Genomic DNA, 14,276 nt, shown 5'->3' on the forward strand with positions numbered 1-14,276 from the left:
ATCTGCCCCTGCAACACCCATAGGCATGTGCTTCTGTGTCTGTCTGTGCAGAACTGCTCCTTTACGCCTCCTCTCTTCACTTCCTTTTTTTTGAATCTACCAATTCATTGACAGCAACACCAAAGCCCAGCCCAGAGGGATTCTGTTTTGGTTGCCTATCTGGGTTCTAGAACCTCATCATTTTCATAACAAGTCCCTTTATTTTCTATTATTTGTTCCAGCAAAATTAATTAGGAAACTTATTTTTTGAAATTAGAATAAAAAAGGAAGAAAATAGACATTCCAAGAAAAATAAAGGGCTTATCTGTTATTTGTATTTTAGTATTTAATTTATTAAGTGTTTACTGAACATCCAATAACTATCTGGCACAATGATGTATGTAAGGGGTAATAGAACATTTTCAATGTATATTCAGTATTTTTTATCTGACATTTGTGATGGACACCAAGGTTATATAATGCTTCCAATGTTACACAAAATAACACTACTAAGGCATTTCCAAAATTTTGTAAAAATGTAGATTCTTCTATAAAATTTACTCAGTGTGATGCTTTTACTATTAGCTGACAAATTTTGAATAAGTTTCAAAGATTGGTAACATTTTCATATTTATTATCAAGTCATTCATTTCTAGAATCATCCCTTAATAATATAGCATTGTATTAACTAAATTTTAGATCAGGCATATCTAATTTATGTGTATCATCTTAATTTTTTCTTAAATATTGACCATTAATATTGTTAACAGTTGTTTTTTACATAATAATTTTCAGAAATTCTCAAAGATATTATTTGGGAATAATATATTGACCAACCAAACTTATTAACATTTATGCTAGTCTATGTTACAGATTTTTCTCTATCAGATTGAAAATGTTTTCCAGAGTCTCATAAAGCTACTAAATCTGGATATATATTTTTTAAATGAGATTATTTTCCAGAATGATTTTCCTGATTATTGTCAAATCAAGTAATCATGACTCAGTTTCTTTAAAACTTTTAACAAAACAGTTTATTATTCATTATTTCACAAAGGTATGCCTATTTCATGACAACTACACCTTTATTATTGGCATAATAGGAAAAAAGGCTCTTGTGGTGAAAAATGAGAAGAAATTAAGCTGGCAGTTTAGAATGGGGAATGACACTTAAAGTGAGCTCTGTGATTCATGTTTAATAATCTATCCTTCTAACATATTCAGCAGCTAATTATAATGCTCCTGTAAATCAATCTGTTTTATAACCATATTTTTTAAAAGACTACTCTTCAAAAGCTAAATATAGCCCTAGACTCCTCAAAATTAGTGTTTCCAGGAAAATGGTGACTTTAAAGAAATGTTCTAGATGTCAAATTTGGACTGTTTAACAGAGACATGATAGTGATCAGAGAGTCAAGAATTTATTCTACAATAAATTACATTTAAGGTTCTGAGCAAAATTGCAAAAACCTGTCCTAATTTTGAAGACCCCATTGCTTTTTCTACAGTGCTGGTTTACTGGGTGTGCTAATAGTTATGTATTTAGCTGTAGTCCAGCTCTGTGGCAAAGTGACACATCTATATTCCTCTTAAAAATACCTTTTCACCTAGATAATTGAGATCTGCAAAAAAGCAATTTGCCTCTTTGACCCTTTATCTGTTAAGATAAAAGACAGTAGAATAACTAAGACTAAGCATTTTCAATATATTGGCCTGAATTACCACTAAACTTTTTAATGTTTTCTGGATGTTGGTACTATACAGTAGCAAATATAGAAATAATAATTCTACATAGTGTATCCACAAAACTAACATATTACCTTACTTAAGTCTTATCCTGGTCTCTATCACTTCCATCTTAAAACATAGATTAATTAGCCTTTTTCTTTAAATTGGCAATAGAAATGGGCAGAGGACCCAAAGAAAATGCTATATGTATTCAAGAACCTATCAAATTAACATAACTTAACATTCCACCAACCATTATAAATTGAGAGTACTAAATTCTCTGAAATACCTATGGACTCCAACTTTATGTTTGAACGTGTAGGATACAGCATCCTTCACTGTTCTGTGTTAAACCATGCATTGAGTTGTTTCCATTTATATTGCATCAAAGCAGCTGAAATCCAACTGAAAAGTTTCTACAGACAGCCATTGTGTGGGAACATGATGTCAATATTAATAAAGGCTGAATTTCCCCTTGGCTCACTTCTTAAAGATAAGCTTTTCAATAATACACTGCTTGCACCAAAGGTCTGATGGGACTGGGAATAGTAAAAAACTCTAATAAAAGAATGTTGAATGTTTTTATATTAAATTTCCCCACAGGCAAACTGAAAAGCCTACTTAGAGAACGCCAATCAACATGGCACTTATTAAATGTAACAAGAGTCCTGTTACAACAGATCTTTAAAGTCCTAAAACTGAATGAGGAAATAGAGACAAAAGATAAACACACATTCATCTTTACAGGTAAACCCTGGACATCTTACTTGATAAGCACTAAATTGACTCTGGCCTCTTTGATCTGCAGAAACTATCCATTTATGAGAGTTCACAACTTTTAAAGTTCTTTTACTTAAAGGAAGTAGTATATTATTGCACCTAAAATAAATTCTAAAGATTTGTCTCACTAAGATATCCAGCAGAAATAAAAGATTTACTTAAAAAAATGGTCACATTCTACTTATTCAAAAAATAATAAAAGAAATAAAACACCAGGACCAGTGACTCAAGTAATAACTGGGTAAGTTGGAGATAAACAGCCAGTTGTTTAAATTAATTAATATGAACTTAGCAGATGTAGTGTATCTTAGAACAAAAATAAACACTTGAGGTTCTTGAATATTGTTTCAAAGTAACAACTCAGGGTTTGTCCTCAGTTCAGAGACTTACCAACCATCACTTTTAACTGAAGTTAAGCAATATTAATGTGGTGACAAATATATTAAATCTCATCTCTGAAAACTTGAACCCCAGGCTGAGACTAACCTGGGTTCAGCAGTAAAAGAGAAAAGAAAAGAAAAGAAAAAAACTCAATTGCTAAAATTAGTTTTTTCTCAAAGAAGTAAGAGAAAATGGGAGATGGTCATTGAGATGTCAGGATAAAAAGTAAGGCTTAGGAGCCATTTTTAAAAAATTCTTATGGACCCTATAATTCTGTTAAATATCATGATGGTTTTCTTTGGAAAACAAAAAACTGTACACAAAGGAACTTCCCATAAAAATCAAATTAAATTTCCCAATGTCCAGGCAAATAAGATTCTTTAAACACTTTTTAAAGGGGCATTATTATAATAAATTCCAGAGTGACATAAATGACATGTATTTCCTACAGATCTTCAAAAAAAGTGTATTGATTATGTACTATGTATTTGACACTATGTGTTTGCACATGTATATATGTATACAAAACATTTATACTTTAAAAATTTGAATAAATCTTTCAAATACACTTATTCAATTTACTTGATTTTCTCTATAAAAATTGACTAAAATTTTAATTAAAACTTACAGAAGATTATGGAATCTTTGAAATTCAATTTATAGATTAAGAGATCGAGCTACTTGCCTTTACTGAATGTTTGAATAACTTGTCAGCATGACTTCCACTGGATTTTACGTTATAAGCGAAATTTACCAAGACACAAAAATTGGTCAGGATGTGGAATATTTTTATATAGAGTACTCTGTATTTCTTTATTTTCAAATTCCATTTGAATCCTCTGTGTGGAGAGGATTTTAAGAGAGGGCTCAACTTTTGGACAATTTTATAGCCATGGCAAGCTCTGGATCTTTAATTGATGTTTAATCAGACAAAACTGATCCATTTTGAAATACAGTAAGGTTATTTTTTTTTTCACAGACACCTACATTCACCATATTTTACTTACCAGCACTGTTTTATGTCATTTCACGCAGTTTTGTATCTTTATGTTGATCACTAATAAGAATCTGTTGCAAATAAAGAGCTTTTCCTCTGATCTGTTGTTTGGATTTATAGGATTTATTTTCGCTCTAGATTGTGGAATTTATTACAACTAAAGTATAATTCTGTTACTTATAAGCTCCTATAAGAAAAGATTCATATCTGAGCCCTTTTTGTTTCTTACCTGGTGCTCGCCACCAGACCTTACAATTTATAGGTACTTAATTAAACTACTTTCTTAGTAATAATAATAATGTAATTTCTTTCTAAGGAGGTTACCAATTCATAGTCTGAAAAGTATCATGAACTGAATTTGTTTAATGTTTATATTTTTAAAGCCATTTACATAATATTACAACCCCAGTGTTCCAGTTTTGAGCTCTTTCAGTTTTGGCACAATTAAAATAGGTTGAGTCTAGTCCAATAAGCCTTCATCTTATTGTAAAAACCAAAATATCATTCAACTGTACATAAATACATTTTATTCTTTTCTTGAACACCATGACAACAAAAATGGCACCTCATTCTTACTCCTTCTTATTCTTTGGGATTTTTTTCATGGCATTAGTATTCTAACGGCTGATTTTATAGAGTGGGTAGTTCGGTTGTTCCAAGTGAAGCTGAAAAAAAGCATGTGATGGTGACTGAAGCTAGAAAATCGATTAGTGTGACAGCTAAACAAATATATACAGACACTCTTTTTCTCTTCCTGTTTGACCTAAAATCAAACTTCACAAAAAGAAGAGGGAATTCACTCTAATCACAGATAAGGTTAATATCTATTCTCAAATCTAATCACTTACACAAATTCTTAGAACATTTGCCCATATTCGTTTGCTAAACAGTTCTTACGTTTGATTTCATTGGTGGACCAATAATAGCATTGCCAAAGATCATATAATATGTGAAAGTTACTTTTCAAGCTATAAATGTGAGTAATGTTACTTCTCTAGACTAAACTGAGACCCTACTTCATTCCCCGTTCCTACCATTTTAATTACTCAGACACCAATATAATTTTGAAGAAGGTGTCACATTTAGCCTTCAAGTGGGCTGTATATCTGTATAAGTCTTTACATTTACACTGAACTTTTCTATGTTCTCTAAATTTCTATTTCTTTTGAAATATGAATGATGAAATTAAAAATTTTAAAGTAAATAGCAGCTTAAATGCTTTCTATTTTTTTCCCCTACTGGTTTACCATTGCTTGATTTTTTTATTCTTCAGTTGCCTCAGATTCCAACAATTGACATTTTGGAAACTTAAGTCCACACCTGACCTTGTGCAGCTACAATATTGCTTTGTGTCCTTTGTATATAATGTAACTTCCACTCTGGTTATATATATGTTTATATTCTATAAATTCTTCCACTGGTAACTTCTGATGCAATGTCACAATAATATTTGGATTATGTGCCAAAGCGTGAACCCTAACTTTTAAGAATATTCAAAATAAAATAAAATAAAATAAAATAACGGTATTGTTAATGCTTAAAATATACTGTTCTTTTATTTAACACAGTTCAGTAGATGGACAGGAATATATGGAGACAAACATTTCATGTAAATACTTAATATAAGGTAAAGTTATTAAAAACCTGAGCATTACAGTTGTTTGTGTTTGTTTCATATAGTCCTTTATAAATAAAAAATGATATTTAAAAATGAATATCAGTGCACATCAAAGTAATCTATATATAATAAAATAACAATCAGACAATTTGAAGGCAAATTATTCTAAAGTGCTTCTAAGTTTCACCCACGTGTGTCTCTGACATTTCTTTTCCTGTTACTAAATTTGATAAAAAGATTCCTAGAACAGGGAAGAAGAAAGATTTTTTTTTGACATTAAACTTCTGAGCTTCAGTATCTTCTGTCTGTAAACTTGGGAATAAATATCCATCTGGGTATTGTAGAAAACTGGATGATTAAAAACTAAGTAAAAACTGTGAAGAGATAAACAAATATAGTGCTATATGTGGAAGGAGAAATTTATTTGATCTTGTATGAAACTAGTTATCAGTAAAAAAAAAGCATGACAGGGCTAACCTAGAAAACAATGCTCAGTGCATTCACTTAGCCCTACAACAAGGTTTAATTGAGGTGCTTTACATATATGCTCAAATCTTTATTTGTATTGTAATGTGAGCTAGTGACTAGAACACTGATTGGAAGTAAAAAAAAATTCAAGTCCATTTTCAGTACCAGGGAAAGGGCTTCAAGATGGCAGAACAGAAGGATGCAGAGTGCACCCTCTCCCACAAATACATTTTAGTACCAATACTCACCACTTAGATTCCTTGGGATAATTTTTTAAATCTCCATGTCCATATTTTTCTAACTGCAAAATGCCCGTCACCAAATTAAAGAATGTCTGAGAGTGGATAATGTTTGCTCTTCCCTCCTTGGAGAGAAGGGCCATAGAAATATAGCTCAAAGTTTAAAACATCACCAATAATATAGGATTCAAGTTGAAAGTTTCACAAAGTAAAGGGACAAAGATGACATCCATTTCAGCTTTTTCTCTTTCCTTGAATTTCTGATTTATATGACTCAAAAGGTTAATCTTAGTAAAGCACAGGGAAAAGATAGTTATCCAAGTGACATTTTCAGACATTCTACAGGTATGATATATTAAAGGGTGCATTTAGGAGTCCAAGAAATATTGGAAAATACCACACACAGCAGTTTTAACTTTGCTGACTTCTTGGCATGGATACAAAATGATCAACTTGCAAAGCCATCATTACTGTCAGAATTTGACCGTAAGGGACCGTAAGAAGGCAATCATTTCAGTTCAGTTCTTTCTAACCCAAAGTTATTGGGCACCCAATTTTGTAACTGGTAACCATTTTCCAAATCGTAAGTGAGTACACAGGGATAGAAGAAATCCAGTGAGGTGAGGGGAAAAGAAAGTTGATTAAGATGTCTTCAAGGAGCCTAAAGTCTTGTGAGGCAGACATATTTAAACATGTAAATAGTGCAAGGCAGAATAAAGTAATTGCCATTTAGAGGTTCAAAGTGCTTTGAGAGCCCGTAGGAAGAAGTAATTAATTCTGACTCGTACTGTGGGGAAAGCTCCATGGAAAAGAGCTTTTGAAAAGGGCCTTGAAAGACATGCAGTTATTTGGTGGGTAGAGAAGGAGAGGACATTCCATGCTGAGTCAGGACCATCAGCAAAGAGGCACAGGGTCTCTCTCAGGCCTCTATGAGCCAGACAGAAAAGCTGCAGCTTATATATTTTAATTGAAAATTTCTCTAATAGTAAATAGTAATGCAGAGCCTGATCTTTTTATTTCCTTTTCCTTTATACATTTTTATCAAACAATTTATGTAGGATTTTTGGCATTCTGGCAAAACTCTTCAAAATGCTTATTGCAAAATTGTTTTCCCTGTATTTTAATGCTTGTATATTTCAAATTTAAACAGTATTTATAGCAAGTTAATTTCTATTCAATTATTATATGTATTTAAACAATGTGCATAACTTCATTTCTTATAAACAAATATTTTCTAGTTTAGTTTATTAGATGAAACACATAAAGCAGGCCTTGTTTTCCTATGAAATCTGAGATGCATTTCACCAGATTGCTCGAGTTGAAACATTTGGTAAGGAAGCAGTAAAATAAATATCAACAGCATTGCATGCTGGATATTTAAATGAGATATAAACTTAAACTCGACGCCAAACTTCAAGCATCTGGTAACATGGTTCTGAACCACGAAGTCCAGGACTTTTCCCTTCTTTAACTATCTTGCAGTAAAGGAAAGGGAAAAGAAAAAGGTTTTACTTTTTTAATCTTCAGAATCATGTTAAAGTATGTTTATACCAAATAAAACTGGAATCACTATTTTAAACATTACACAAATATTTGGGAAACAAGGAGCCAGTGCTTCATTAATTTACTTCATTAATAGTTATTTTAAAGGGAAAACATTGTGTTAAGATAGAATTGGTAACTGAATAATATATTTGTTCAAGGGAATGAAGGCTCTCATTATTTAAAAATTTCTCCTTATAGCTACTACTAAAGCTACTTCTGCCTACGTTTTATTGGTCATTATTTTTAAAGAGGAATCATAAAGTAAATTCATTTATTTTTATTTTTCTTGTTTTACCTACAACTTTTCAGTGTATAGTCCTAATATGACCGTAAGCAAGCTTAATGTAATTACCAAAGAACCATGAAAACACACTGATTATCCTTTGTGCATGCACACTCCAAAGCCCATCTCTGGGCCCAGGTTGGAATTTTAAAAGCCTGAGCTGGCAATGGACTGTATCTTGTGGCTGCCATGCTGAGGGAAAAACTGAGAAAAGAGCTTTCTAGGCCAATTGGGAATGAAAGACAAGCAGACAGGATGCCCTGCTGTGATGCATCGTCATATCCAAGAGTGCAGGATGGAAGCCAAAACTCCCAGACGAGAGCAAAGAGGTGATGGTCATCAGAAGACAGCTGTTTCCAAACTGTAACCCAAGAAGCACATGCATTTGATTAAGAAAGGATATCTTAATCAAATATGTGTGGCAAATTCTGCATAGTATGACCCTTTCCAGAAGCGTTCCACAGGACACCATCAAATAAAACACGTTAATAAATACTTCAGTAAAGCGATCTGATTAACTTTCTTTAACCTGTGTTTTCTTGCACTTAAACCTGGAACAATTTCTTCTAACAAACCTCCTGTTATTCAGACCACCCACTGGAAAATATTGCTTTAAGGCATGCAATTTGTACGATATGAACTTGCATTTTAAAATAAGATTCAAAGATAGAGTTCAGTTCTATGGTAAAAATATATATTCTTTGCAGATAAATTTATTCAATTTATCTTTTTTAGCTCCACCCCTCTGGTTAGGTTAGGAGTATACTATGTAGAAGACATTCTAACTTTGTATTTATAATTTTTACAACATATATGGGTGAGGAAATGAAATCTATCAGAGATAGAACCATGTGAACTGCTAACCTTCAATTTCTTTTGATCTTCCAAGAATGGCAATTTTTTTATACTATTCAATATAAGTATGAGAATCTGCACTTATTCCAAGGTATTTCAACTGTTTTACCCAACTTCCTCTCGTTTGTTTATTTGATTTCCTTATTATATATTTTAAAATTGAAAGATACCTTGAAATACACACTAGCATCGACTAAGAAGTTGTCTCTGCATATATTTTAGAAACAATGTTCCTAGATGAATGTCATTCTAATTCAGTGCAACTCATGATACAACCAACAGCAACTGGTCCAGGATTTGCAGCTTCTACCCTGCACAACCTTAACCAGAGTTTTGAAACTGTACACATTTTCTTTTTATATATCAACAGGGGGCTGTATCTAACACCACTTTTAGATGTGTTATTTATTTATTTTTATTACATCATTATACTATTTTGTTATTTAATATTTATTCAATAACTATCTGAAAAACTGAAGCCACTCAAAAATGATTTGTAAATAAAGATTGCTTATATTTGCAATGTCATTATGAATGATCTTTCAATTGGGCTTTGGCTCATTTTGTTTCTTAGAATTACAGTGAAATTTGAGCCTCGTTTTAAGTCAGCTTGCCAAATGCTACATAATTAAATCATTTTTCTCTATTTCTTCATGGAAGTTCAGATTACCATTATGTTCTTATCTCCTGTTAGGTCGAATAAAAGAAATAATCCTGTAATGAGTATCATTATATTCTGTAAAAACTTATATTTTGAACATTGGATGATATTATACTCAGTGGTCCTTATTTTAAAAAATAAAAAAGCAAAATCTTGGAAATTTTACTTTCAGAACCGTGGAACAACAAAAAAAGGCTGGTTTCCTCTAATGCGCTAATATGCTTGTTTCAAGAAAAAGAGATTTGTATTCTGTAATATTTTCTTTCTGCTCGGGCCACTTAGAACCCCAGAGCTACATTTGCTTTCAATTGCAATACCTTAACCTGACTTATAAAATACTTTTTTGTCCTCTTGCTTTGATGCTTGGTTTTATGCACTATATAGGATCCTTGGTGTTATTTTTGTTTAAAGAAAGCCATTAAGTCCAGTTTATATATTTTTAAGTAGGTTGAATATAAATAAACATATAAAAATATACCAGGTGAAGCTAGTATGCAAAATCATCATTATATTTATAGACAGACTGAGAAAAATAATAATGCCTTTATGGGCAAATGGATTTCAAAATATAAATTTATAGTTGTTTGGCAGAAAAATAAATGATGGAAATGAAGGCCTTTTGAGAGGTTTTTCATACTATAAGTTCTCACAGAAACTATTAGAAACTAGTAAGAATCTATGTAGTTGCTAGTGTTCCCAGTTGAGATGTTTGTCAAAAGGTCTATTTCTGGGATTCAGTAAATAATATGTCACCACAGCGGATAGACAGATTCTACCAAGTATTAACCCTGCTAGCATCATGTCTTCAGGGTTCAGTGCTGACCATCACTTCAGGTTATGCAAAGTGTTCAAATGCCAAATCGGGTAATGCCCATTTTCACTGATAACCAACCATTGCAAACATCCCAGTCTTTTGTCAGCACAGCGGGTCCGGAGCCATCCATCAGTGCTGGGAGTTCTGTCACATGCATTTAACTTCAGCATCAGCCAGACTCAAAGTCTTTTTACTGAACACTGTCATTGCCACTGTTAGGGCTGGGGAAAGACAAAGCTAAAAAAAATTTTTAATGGTCTTTATGGGCAGTTATTAAGAAGATTTTTTTCCTTTGTGGCATCACTGACCCTGATATGGAAGACAAGAAACCTTGACACATCATCCACCATTACTGCTTCCTGAAAGTTTATAAAGTCCTTGGATTGAGAAGTGAGGGTCTGAATTAGTTCGTAACAATTGCTGCATTGCTTGTTTTAAATTCCAAAGTAGAACAATGTGCCTTCACCGGGACAATATTCATACCATATGCTTCTTAATGTTTTGATTCTCTAGGGTACAGTTGAGCAATTGGAACATCAGATAATGTGTTCTCTCCTCCCCAGCACCCAGGTCATATTCTGGGACTAAATTAGGCTTAGAGAAGTTCATTGACTCTTTCAGGCCACTGGGGTACTATTTAAGGAATCACATGTCGAGGACAAGGGGTGTTGCTGTCTTTCCAATATCTGAAATAAAGATTTATTTCCAACCTCGGCAGAGGAGTGGACCAGCTAATTGTCCGCAGTTTAGTCTTTGACTACAATATGCATAGACAGACTCCTGGAGAAGGTGATTGCATCCAGTGCATATTGAGATATGGTGAAGGGCAAAGGGGGATGTTTCAAGACATCATGAATCAATAATGAGAGATCAATTCGTGTATGATAGCATATCATGCCTTTGGCTTGTTAAAATGTCTTGGTTTCATTAATTTTTTTTTGGAAAAGATAAAGTTTTAACAAAGAGGTTATTACTTCAGATGGGCCCTAGAATACACAAGGAGATGAAGGGAACCTAAGTGAAAACACATTCCATAGTTTAGGTCTATTTGAAAGAGAATCTTTTTTATGAGAGAGAAAACTGCAAAGACAGAAAGAATGCCTTGAACACATAACTAATAAAAATATCCTTTCTTCAAAGGGCTCAAAGCATTTTAATAAGTTAACTTGCCCTTATAATGTCTCTGTCAGAATTTTGAAACCATAAAACACACAGACACTAAACCATCTTTATGTTTATTGTCTGATGAGAAGGGAAAATGTCTTTGCTAGAGAAAGGATAATCTTTGAAAGATTTTCTGCTATACAACTCCCCTTTTCAGTACCTGATTCTGACTTTCCACACATGAAAAAAATACATAAATGTAAATAAGTAAGGGTACACATCCCTTTACTGCCTAAGCTCGTGGTTCAGAACATTTTTTCCTCTGCCCATCTAGTGTGAATTTCCGAGACCCATTGTGCACAAAGATGACTATGTTATTGACTAAACCTGTTACTGATGATTAAAAAATAATCGATCAATTTAGTTGTCTTTTAAAAGTTGATATTTAGGATGATATCTGTTTTGATCCTCCATGATATCATAATTTTCTTAGAGGGTGTAAAATTATTTTCCAATTGCTTGCACTGTATGGAGAACCAAACTGGTAAACCAACTGAAGCAACTATCACAGTAGCAAAGCGACAAATTCAAAATAACATGACACAAATTGGATATATAATTACTGAAGGAATGAGTACGGGAGGGTGAAATATAAGAGGCTTCGAAGGGAAGGGAAACTAGAAATCAAATGAGGAGATGACAATGATGAGCCAAAAAAACCAAGTATTAACTGAGCTTTCCATGAAAAAAATTTACTATATAATAAATAATGCAATTTCACTTATTAAAAAAGCCATGAACATAGAACAAATGCACAAAAGCAGACAAGAATCTAATGTACTGGCCTCAGTCCATTAAACACAGACCAGCTTAGTTTCCAAAACGCTGATCTAGAATCCTAAGGCTCAGTAAGTAACTCAGACTTCTTTACACCACAAATGGTGCCACCTTAGTCTAGATTATCATTATTTCCCTGGTGATATTCTTCCATCTGGCCTTTCTGCCCTCACCCTTGACTCCTCTATCATTTATTCTCAAAATGGTGGCTAAAATGCTACTTTAGCTGTAAGTCACCTGCAGCTCCACATCATTCAATAGCTTTCTACCCGAACTGCCCTCCTCATGCTCCTGTTACCCTTCTGACTTACCCTCTTGGTATCCTTCTCTTTCTCACTCTCCTCTGGCCATCCTGATCAAACACACTATCTTAGTCCATTAGGGTTGCTGTAACAAGCATACCATAGATGGAATGGCTTAAAGACAACATTTATTCTTACAGTTCTGGAAGCTGGGAAGTCCAAGATCAAGGCACCAACAGATTCTGTGTCTGGTTAAGGGCCACCTTCATGGTTCATAGATGGAGACTTCTCACTGTGTCCTCACATAGCAGAAGGCGGGAGGAAGTACTGTGGGGTCTCTTTTATAGGACACTATTCCCATAGGACCTAACCATCCCCTAAAGCCTCCACTGCCTAATACTATCACCTTGGAGTTTAGGTTTTAACACATGAATTTTAGGGGGACACAAACATTCCGTCTATAGCACATACCTGCAATATTCCCACCTCAGGGCCTTTGCACTGGCTGATTCCCAACAATTTTCCCCCAGGAACTGAAGGCCATCTCTTTGTCACCTCTTTCAAGTGTTTGCTTGAATACTAATTTATTTATTTTTTTTAGGGTTTATACTTTATTTAACCCTCTTTGGCATGTCCTATCAGTGCTACTTCTTTCTTTTTTTCTTTCGTTCTTTCTTTTATTCTTTCTTTCTTAACATAAGAATGCTAATTTTTTGACAGCTTCTACATTCCTAACCTATTTAAATTTATAATCCACTTACCACTCTCACCTTCATCTCCATATTCTTGATTTCTACCACTTTGCTCCTTATTTTCCATTTCACAGATCTCTTTCTGGAATTCCAACATATTATATAAGTTATTTAATTATGTCTATTTTAAGCACACTGCCCTTCATCATTAGAATGTAAGTTCCACAAGGACAGATAAATATCTAAAATAATTATTTTTAATAATTTTAATTATCTAAAAATAAATATCTTTATTTGAATTATCTTTACTTAATTTTAATTTTATTTAATTATCTACAAATAAATATATTTTTTTCTGGTGACACAGGTGGTTAGTTGTGAACACAGATATAGAACAATTATCTTAAAACTTTTCAAGCTCTTAGCCTTATATTATCCTTATTTTGCAAGAAAGAAGACAGTGTTGTATTCTAGTCATTTTTGTAAACTGTCACTTAATTCAGCATTTGGCTCATAATATGTATTCAATGCAAGTTTGCTAAGCTGAACTAAATCTCCAAGAATTTTTAAAAATTTCTAAGTAGTAGTGTATAATGAGAAAAGAAAATGTAATCAGTATTCCAGGGCTGAATGGCAGTTGGAATTTTTGCCATAGACCATGGAGAGTTTTGTTTGTTTATGGGGAGTTTGTCATTTAAACATAGCTATTCTTAGATCTTTTTATTTGCTTATTTTTCTATGATAAAACTAGTAATCAAACTTATAAGCAAATAAAGGACAAATGTTGCAAGCCTAGATTTTTGAAAGAATGTGTGTTTCTTCCATTTCGTTGTTTGTGTAATTATTTTGTCCCTATGGAACTGAACGCCTCAGAATTTTATCTGTAATTCTGTTTGCCATTGCTTTGCAGAGCTGGGATTTGGTCAAAATGATTTCTTTTTGAGTCATCCTATAAACAGTAGAATTCATATGAGAAAATTCTTCTTTTCACATTATACTAAAAGTTACATTAGAATATGTAAGTCTTGCAGAAAAGACACTCTGAGCTTCTTT

The sequence above is a fragment of the Camelus dromedarius genome, chromosome 13 (assembly GCF_036321535.1).
Source record: "Camelus dromedarius isolate mCamDro1 chromosome 13, mCamDro1.pat, whole genome shotgun sequence".
Lineage (NCBI taxonomy): Eukaryota > Metazoa > Chordata > Mammalia > Artiodactyla > Camelidae > Camelus > Camelus dromedarius.